The sequence below is a fragment of the Somniosus microcephalus genome, chromosome 17 (genome assembly GCF_052327205.1).
Source record: "Somniosus microcephalus isolate GS21.2 chromosome 17, FLI_Smic_1.0, whole genome shotgun sequence".
Taxonomy (NCBI): Eukaryota; Metazoa; Chordata; class Chondrichthyes; order Squaliformes; family Somniosidae; genus Somniosus; species Somniosus microcephalus.
Window position 1 is genome coordinate 54,769,635 of NC_141003.1, and position 7,723 is coordinate 54,777,357.

The 7,723-nt window shown below is 43.6% G+C and overlaps 1 long non-coding RNA gene across 1 annotated transcript; it reads right to left on the reverse strand.

Annotated features, from left to right (window-relative positions):
• Positions 1-656: 656 nt before the first annotated feature.
• On the reverse strand, positions 657-4,357 carry LOC147105727 (uncharacterized). Its single transcript, XR_015081654.1, has 3 exons — positions 3,447-4,357; positions 2,481-2,588; positions 657-760 (listed from the first exon to the last, which is right to left on the reverse strand). It is a non-coding gene; the product is annotated as an uncharacterized LOC147105727 (long non-coding RNA).
• Between the last annotated feature and the right edge of the window lie 3,366 nt (positions 4,358-7,723).

The window sequence follows — 7,723 nt, forward strand, 5'->3', positions numbered from 1 at the left end:
ATCTCCCACTTTTACTCATTATTTCCTAGGATCTCAGAACTCCATACATCCCTCAGACTTCTAAACTATACAGAGTTTTACAACCCAACTTTGGTGTGACCTAATTGCTACTCTCTTGATTCACCTCCTTTTTCTCCCCTATTATTTGAAGCCTGGCCATATCCTCTTTTACTATCCTTGGCCTTTCACCTAAGATTTTTAATATAAAGAGAAAAAAAGTGAGATTTTAAAAAGAGGCTTTTTAATAATAGCTTTTATTTAAATTTCCCAGTTGACAACACTATTGCCTCCGAGTCCCTGGCGTAAGGTAAATAGTGAGGGCGAGGGGGTCTCCAGAAACATTTAAAAGAAGCCCAAACCAAAAATGGTTTGGGCCTCCCAAGGCTGGCTTTGGGCAGCCAGTCTGATGACTTTGTGCCTGTTTTGAGCAGACTTGGCAAGATTATTTGTCAGCTTTTATTTTTACAGAAGTCATGCCAAAAAGAGGAAAAGGAAAATCTTCTGCAATTGCTAGGCAGGAGAATATATTTGAATTGAGAATTTTGAACTCTCCCAAAATAGGAATACTATAGGCACTAACAAAGCTGACTCTTTCTCAAATACAGTAATAACCCAAAATGTGTTCTACATGAAACAGTTTAATAACGAACCTTATGACTGGAACTTCATCATTGACGTCAGTAATGTGGATGGTTACAGTTTCAGTGCAGGTATTGCCTGCTGGATCAGCAACAGAAACCACTGCAATATACACCTTTAGCTGCAGAGAGAGAAAATGTGAATGTATTTTCATTATTGGAAACTAGCTGGAACTATTATAGCCAGTACAGTTCAGTAAGTCATCATTTTGTGCCATTAAACTTCTGCTGACATAGAGGGTGCTTGGCTTGGTCACGACAATGGTGAGATTGTTGGAAAGAAGCAAATAGTTAAAAACTATTCATTATTTCTTTGCTGTTTTCAACTTTTTAGGTATATAATAGCAATGTTACATTGCCAGCCTTCTGATACTGTTACGTCCCTGATGTATTCTGATAATCTTGAAATAATTTTTCCATATGCATTTCTCATCTCATTTGTGACAAATGTTAATTATTACAAGACTGTTGAGCAATGATCCAAAAATACATGCATGACTGCAATCAATCAACATTGCACATTATTCTAGCAAGCACTGGAGAGGTCAAACAGGACAGAGGGACTGGAGTCAGGGGAGGACCTAATCAAATCAAATCAAATCAAATCAACTTTTATTGTCATTGTTAGTGCACAAGTGCAGTACAATGAAATGTAGGCTTGCGGCTCCCGAGAGTGTACATTTAGATTAAGACATTTAAACATTCAACATACATTTGGCTTGTAGTATATTAACATAAACATAACCATAATAAAGTGCATTGGCAGATGTGCAGGCTTTAGAGTTTATTTGTGGAGTTCAGTAGGATGACAGCCCTGGGAAAGAAGCTGTTCCTAAATCTGGTCATACGGGTGCGAATGCATCTGTAGCGTCTCCCAGATGGCAGGAGGGCGAACAGACTGTGGCTGGGGTGGGTAGGGTCTTTGATGATGGACCATGACCTCCGTAGACAGCGTTTCTGATATATGTGCTCTATGGTCGGTAGCTGGGTGCCGGTAATGCGTTGGGCAGTTTTGATTACCCGCTGCAGGGCTTTCCGGTCATAGTAGCTACAGCTGCCATACCATACTGTGATACAGTTTGTCAGGATGCTCTCTATTGTGCAGCGGTAAAAGTTAGAGAGGATCAGGGGTGACAGGTTACATCCCTTCAGCCTCCTTAGGAAATATAGGCGCTGCTGGGCCTTCTTCACCAGAGAGGAGGTATTGAGGGACCAGGAGAGGTCTTCCGTGATGTGGACTCCGAGGAACTTAAAGCTGTCCACCCTTTCCACCACAGCCCCATTGATGTGGTTTATATTGCTGCATTTATATTGCAGATCCACTTCATCAGGTGGTTCCCCAACAATAACTGCCGTGCCTGTTGCTATAGAAACTGCCCCATTTATACTGAAGGGTAACATCTACAGCAGGCAGATTGAATTTAAAATGGTGTACATTTTAATAGGGTATGGTCACTTAAGGGATTCACTGATGGGATAGCTCCATCTCATAATGGTACTCACTTGTTTCCTCTCATAGGAGTTAGAATATTTTAAAGTGGTTTAAATGGTCAAGTCAAATGTGGAGAAAAGGGGAGCCTTTTGTTTCTGTATGAACGAAACGAGCTGAGCCATGAGAAATCAGGCACCGAGATAAGAGGTGCAGTTGCTTAGACACCACATACCACAGTATACTGCTAAGGCAGTCAGAACTATGAAGGCCTGACTCGATCCTGTTAACCCAAATGCCTTTTTCTATCTCTATCACAGGAGTATTTGAAACTGATAAACTCACTGTGCAATTGTTTATGATGCCATTACATAGAAAGTGCTGAATAAGTGAATAGATTTTAATAGTCATACCTGGTCAACAGCTTCGTAATCCAAAGAACTTACTGTAGAAATGGCCCCCACTGTATCAATGGCAAACAGTGTAAGAGTACCGAGTGTGGAGATTGGGAGAATAGAGTACTGTAAAAATAGTTTAAAAAGACACAGGCTCTTGTGAAAGGCGCAACAGTTACTGTTTTGAATTTTAAAAAACTTCATACAGATGGTGTTAAAATACTGTGGCTGGTATTGTGGATAAATAAATATTGAAATAAGTAAGCCGCATGCACCAGTTGGCAGTCAGATTGGTGTCACTGTAAAAACTAATGAGGTTACAATAGGATCTTTGTCATGTTACCTGCACCAAGCAGTCATCCCATTGTAGCTCGCTGGCTGTGGGAGGGCGGGAAATCGTTCGGCTGTAATACTGAGCCAGCTGGGGATTGGGAGGGGGGGCAGCGTGATGGAGGGTAGGTGATTCCGGCGGGGGGGGTGGTGATGGAGGGTCGGTGATCCCGGGGTTGTCGGGGGGGAGGGGGGGTGATGGAGGGTAGGTGATCCCGGGGGGTGGGGTGGTGATGGAGGGTCGGTGATCCCGGGGGGAGGGGGGGTGATGGAGGGTAGGTGATCCCGGGGGGGGGGGGTGGTGATGGAGGGTCGGTGATCCCGGGGTTGTCGGGGGGGAGGGAGTGTGATGGCGGGTAGGTGATCCCGGGGGGGGGGGGGTGGTGATGGAGGGTCGGTGATCCCGGGGGGAGGGGGGGTGATGGAGGGTAGGTGATCCCGGGTTGGGGGAGGGGGGGGAGGGGGGGATGGAGGGTCGGTGACCCCAGGGGGACTCCTGCGTCTCCTGGCCATACGAAAATAAAATGTAATAATTAAAAATGTCCTCAGCACCTCAACCCATGATACAAACAGTCGGAGCAGGCATTCTAATATTACAATAGATTTTCATTCTTTGTTCCTTAGAAATCACAGCAAATTAAAAATGAAACTCACATTTAACACAGCATTTTCAGGGTCTGACGCATTCAAACTATGAACAAATTCTCCAATAACCTTGGTCTCAGAGACAGTCACATTAGGTCCTGCATAAAACAATAGAAAAGGTTGATAGGTACTAATAATGTTCAATTAAATCCTCTTTTAATTATAGATTGCATTTTATCAGTCTCGCTCTTGTTCCTATGTAGTAAGAGAGAATGGGAAATCAGCACCATCCACTCTATGTCATCACTCAGAGTTTGTCCTCTGATTACCCGCCAGTGAATACATTTCCCCAGGGTGGGCTGATTAAAACACTCGGAGATTTTAGTTCAAGTGTGAATAATATCACTACAAAAATGCTCCAACAGTGTGTCTCAATGAAATAGTTCCAGAATTTAACTTTACGAAAGTTGTTACTGACAGCCAACTCATTACATCAAGAACAAATCTAGTTCAGCAAGTTAGTGTACCCATCTAGATTTTAAAAATGAATCAAATGCTTGGTTTCAAAGGGATTCTTATTCTTGTTAAATCAGACTGAGAGACTTTTGGGGTTCACTTTATGCACAATACCTGTCAGCTCTGTAAAGACTCCTTATTCTCTCTTGAAAATTATTACAGTCACCACTTCATTCTGTTAAATTTACAGAATTAATTAATTTGCCACAACCTAGTGACCAGAGAATAACACTTGAAAAAAATATGTTAATGTGCTTCCTCACTTGGCGCTTGCATTTTTGGCAGCAGAGTTGATCTGCTTTTCACTAAAATGCCTTTTGCAGCTCCCTTATTGTATAGAGAAAAAGATTAGAATCAATGAGGCAGACATGTCCCATTGGCTGTATTTCTAACTTAACGCTTCAGCCAATAAAACATTTAAAGTTATAAATTATTGTTTGTACTATTAGCAAAAGAACGCTTAACGCATTCATATGTCAACCCTCAGAGGAATGCCACAGGAACACCTCAAGTGTTTGTACACCAATGTTGCAAACATCATTCCTAGGCTCTGATGTAGTGGTTGCCAGCTGTCCACCAGGGCTGGATTTCCCCCTTGACTGCCTGCTGTCTGAATCAAAATGCTTTAGAGTCCAGCTGAATCCCTTACACAGCGCTCTCCCTTGCCATCTAACAATCAGCCATGTAGTGAAGTGAGCCACGGTGGATCATTGAGTGATTTTGGACAAGCACAAGACGCTTGTATCTGCGCTGATTATTACCAAGAAGCTAGCCGTTCTCTTTCTGTTCCCTGGCGGCTGGAACAGGTCCCCCACAAGTCAGGAGGTGAGTATTAAAAGGTATCTTTGAACAGAGTTCTCTCGATGGGACTTAATGTAGTAATATACAACTACAGTGCGTGCATAATATCAGCCCGATTCCAATTTCTGCAGTCCCTACAAGTCACTGCAAGGGACCGCGCACAACAACTGATGGGTGATGACTCCCAGGCAACTGGGAAATTAGAATTGGGCTGAACATGTGAGTTCATTTAAAATATGCACATCTGCTGAAAACAAGTCCCACTCCACTGCTTTTCTCATTACTGCCTATAAGGTGACAACAGCAACTTGCATTTACATAGAGCCTGTAATGTAGTAAAATGTCCCAAGGCGTCTCACAGGAGCGATTATCAAACAAAAACCCGACACCGAGCCACATAAGCAGATATTAGGAAAGGTGACCTAAAGCTTGGCTAAGGAGACAGGTTTTAAGGAGCATCTTACAGGAGGAGAGAGAGGTAGAGAGACTTAGGGAGAGAATTCCTAAGCTTAGGGCCTAGGCAGCTGAAGGCAACAACTTGCATTTATATAGTGCTTTTAATATAGAAAAGCATCTCAAACCACTTCGCAGAGTCAAAAAATGTCCTGCCCAGAGTCACCAGGTTAGGATGGGATACCAGGAGTAGGATTGGGAAGAAGGAAGCCAATTGTCGGTGGAGGAGAGAGCAACTGTGCAGCATCGAGGTTCACAGGCTCCGAAGTCCACAGCCATGATATATATTGACCCTGAATTTGTGATCAGCATGTCAGAGAACTGCCAGCGTCCGCCGTCATACCGCCTTTGAAACTGACTGAAAGTTCGGGATTTCCACATGCGCTAAATCCCAAACTTGAGATCTGTCACGTTATGAATACAGAGGCTTCGCTGCGTCTTTCACCACCTGATAGAAATGAACGTGCTGGTGAAAGGTTGGGCTAATTGCCCACCTGCTCCGAAGTAATTACGCTTTCAATTTTTAAGTCTTGTGCAAGCTGGCGCAGGAAGCCTGTTGCACTGCGTGAGGGGACCGGAAGAAAGGTTTTTATTGGGAATGAAGTTCTAACACACAACACAATTATTAGGTGCCATCGATTAAACATTGTACATAACCCTTTTAGGCTGAGTATCCTTCAAAAAAATCGTTTACAATCAGTAAATGCAAATTTAGAACAGTCATTGTAGCTTGCCATTTTTGTTTTAATTTAAATCATGAGAATGGAAGCATTTTTATTTTTAAATGTCCCGAACATGTGTCACCAGATGGTACGTTTCGTGTTGTAATTACTGAGGAAATTGACCAGATATTTTGTAGAATATACGCCACCAAAGACAGTAACTGTCTCGCTATCTACAGTAACATAACCGCATCACAGAATGATCTCGAGCCAGTCATTAATTCCCAGCCAGAACATGAACTCGTTTCCTATCACAGTTCGAGAGTGAAGCATGATGATTAATGCAGTTCGAGATAAAGCTGTTTGTTCAGTGCATGTACAAATCTGTGTTGCAGAATGCGTTGCAAACACTCGTAAATGTCAGTGCGCCACAGTGCTGAGACAGGCTCTGGCAATGATTATTCCAGCCACTTTGTAGATCAAATGAATGGCGTGGTGCTGGTTAATTTCTGCCATCAGAGTTGGCTGCGAGCTGAAGCTAATCACAGAAAGACCAGCTACAGGCAGCATTGAAGCTGGTGAGACTCGAATGGCTAGCTTATAGGCTAAGAATCAGGAATTAAAAGAACCACCGCCTCACGTGATCCCAGGTTCGCATACGCACAACGGTGAGCTCCTGGGCTCCGTGGGGGAGTACACTGCGCAGAACCCCACAGCGTTTTAAAGGATGATGTCACAGGTGGATCGCAGAAGGTAGGTGCAGATTTAACTTAGCATCGCTGCTGACTGCAAATTCAAGCCCATTAAAAGAAAGAAATGATTACTGAGCAATATTATAACCGATTACTTATGCAAGCTGAAGCCTAGCGCTTTCCACATCACAGCCCTACCTGTTCCAGCAACGACTCCAGTGTCACAGATAGGGGGCTCGTCAACATCAGTGAGAGATACTGTCAGAGTCTGGCTGGCAGTATCTGAACCAGTTACAGCTTGTACCACCAGAAGATATAATTTAGGTATATGGTTCTCATAGTTAAAATTTACAATAGTTTTAATAATTCCAGTCTCTGAAACAAAGAACATAACAAAAGCTTTTACACAGTGTTGTTTAGTAGGCTGCATAAGTGTATTTCAAAACAAAAAAATGTTTCCTTTGATCTGAACCTGGGGAATCGGGGGCTTCCCCAAGTAGTGTAACTGGGCCTACGCAAGTCTTGGGTACAAACCCAGCATTGTCATTAAAATGAGGGGGTAGAGGGTCTTCAAGGGCCCCCAGGGCAGTCCAATGATGATAAACGAACCATGAGAAGCAACTCGGCAGGTATGTTCCTTCCCTAACAGGATGATCTTTGGTGCTCTGGGTTTTTTAGCTATTGCTGTCCTGCAGCCAGGAGGTCCGACCTGATGCCGACCAGCAGAGGTGTAGCTGCCAGCCTCTGTGCTCTACAGCTGTGCTCTGATTTGCTCTCTGCTTTTACGGATTTAAGCATGGCCAGAGTCTGGGCCTGCACTGGGAGTGTGCCCAGGCCATGGAAAAGGCCCAAGACAGGAACATGGCTTGTTATCTCATATGATGGGCACCTGTAGAGGAAAATCAGCCCTTGTATTTGCTCGGAAGATATCCTGGAAAGCAGCACAGGCTGACCTTTTATATAAAAGCAGAAAATGCTGGAAATGCCCAGGTAGCTATTCAGCCACTGAAAGAAAAAGACAAGTTAACAAACATTTTACCTGCACTAACCAGCTTCTGCATCCTACAGTCTGCATTTACTGATGGCTAAATTTGGCAGAACTGATTACAAAATTGGTTGCATTGCTGTGATGCAGTAATAGGCCCACTGGTACACCTGGCCCATTTTCCAGCGGTCACAGGAAGTACTTGCCACTTTTGGGGCACCTAATGCAAATGAGGTA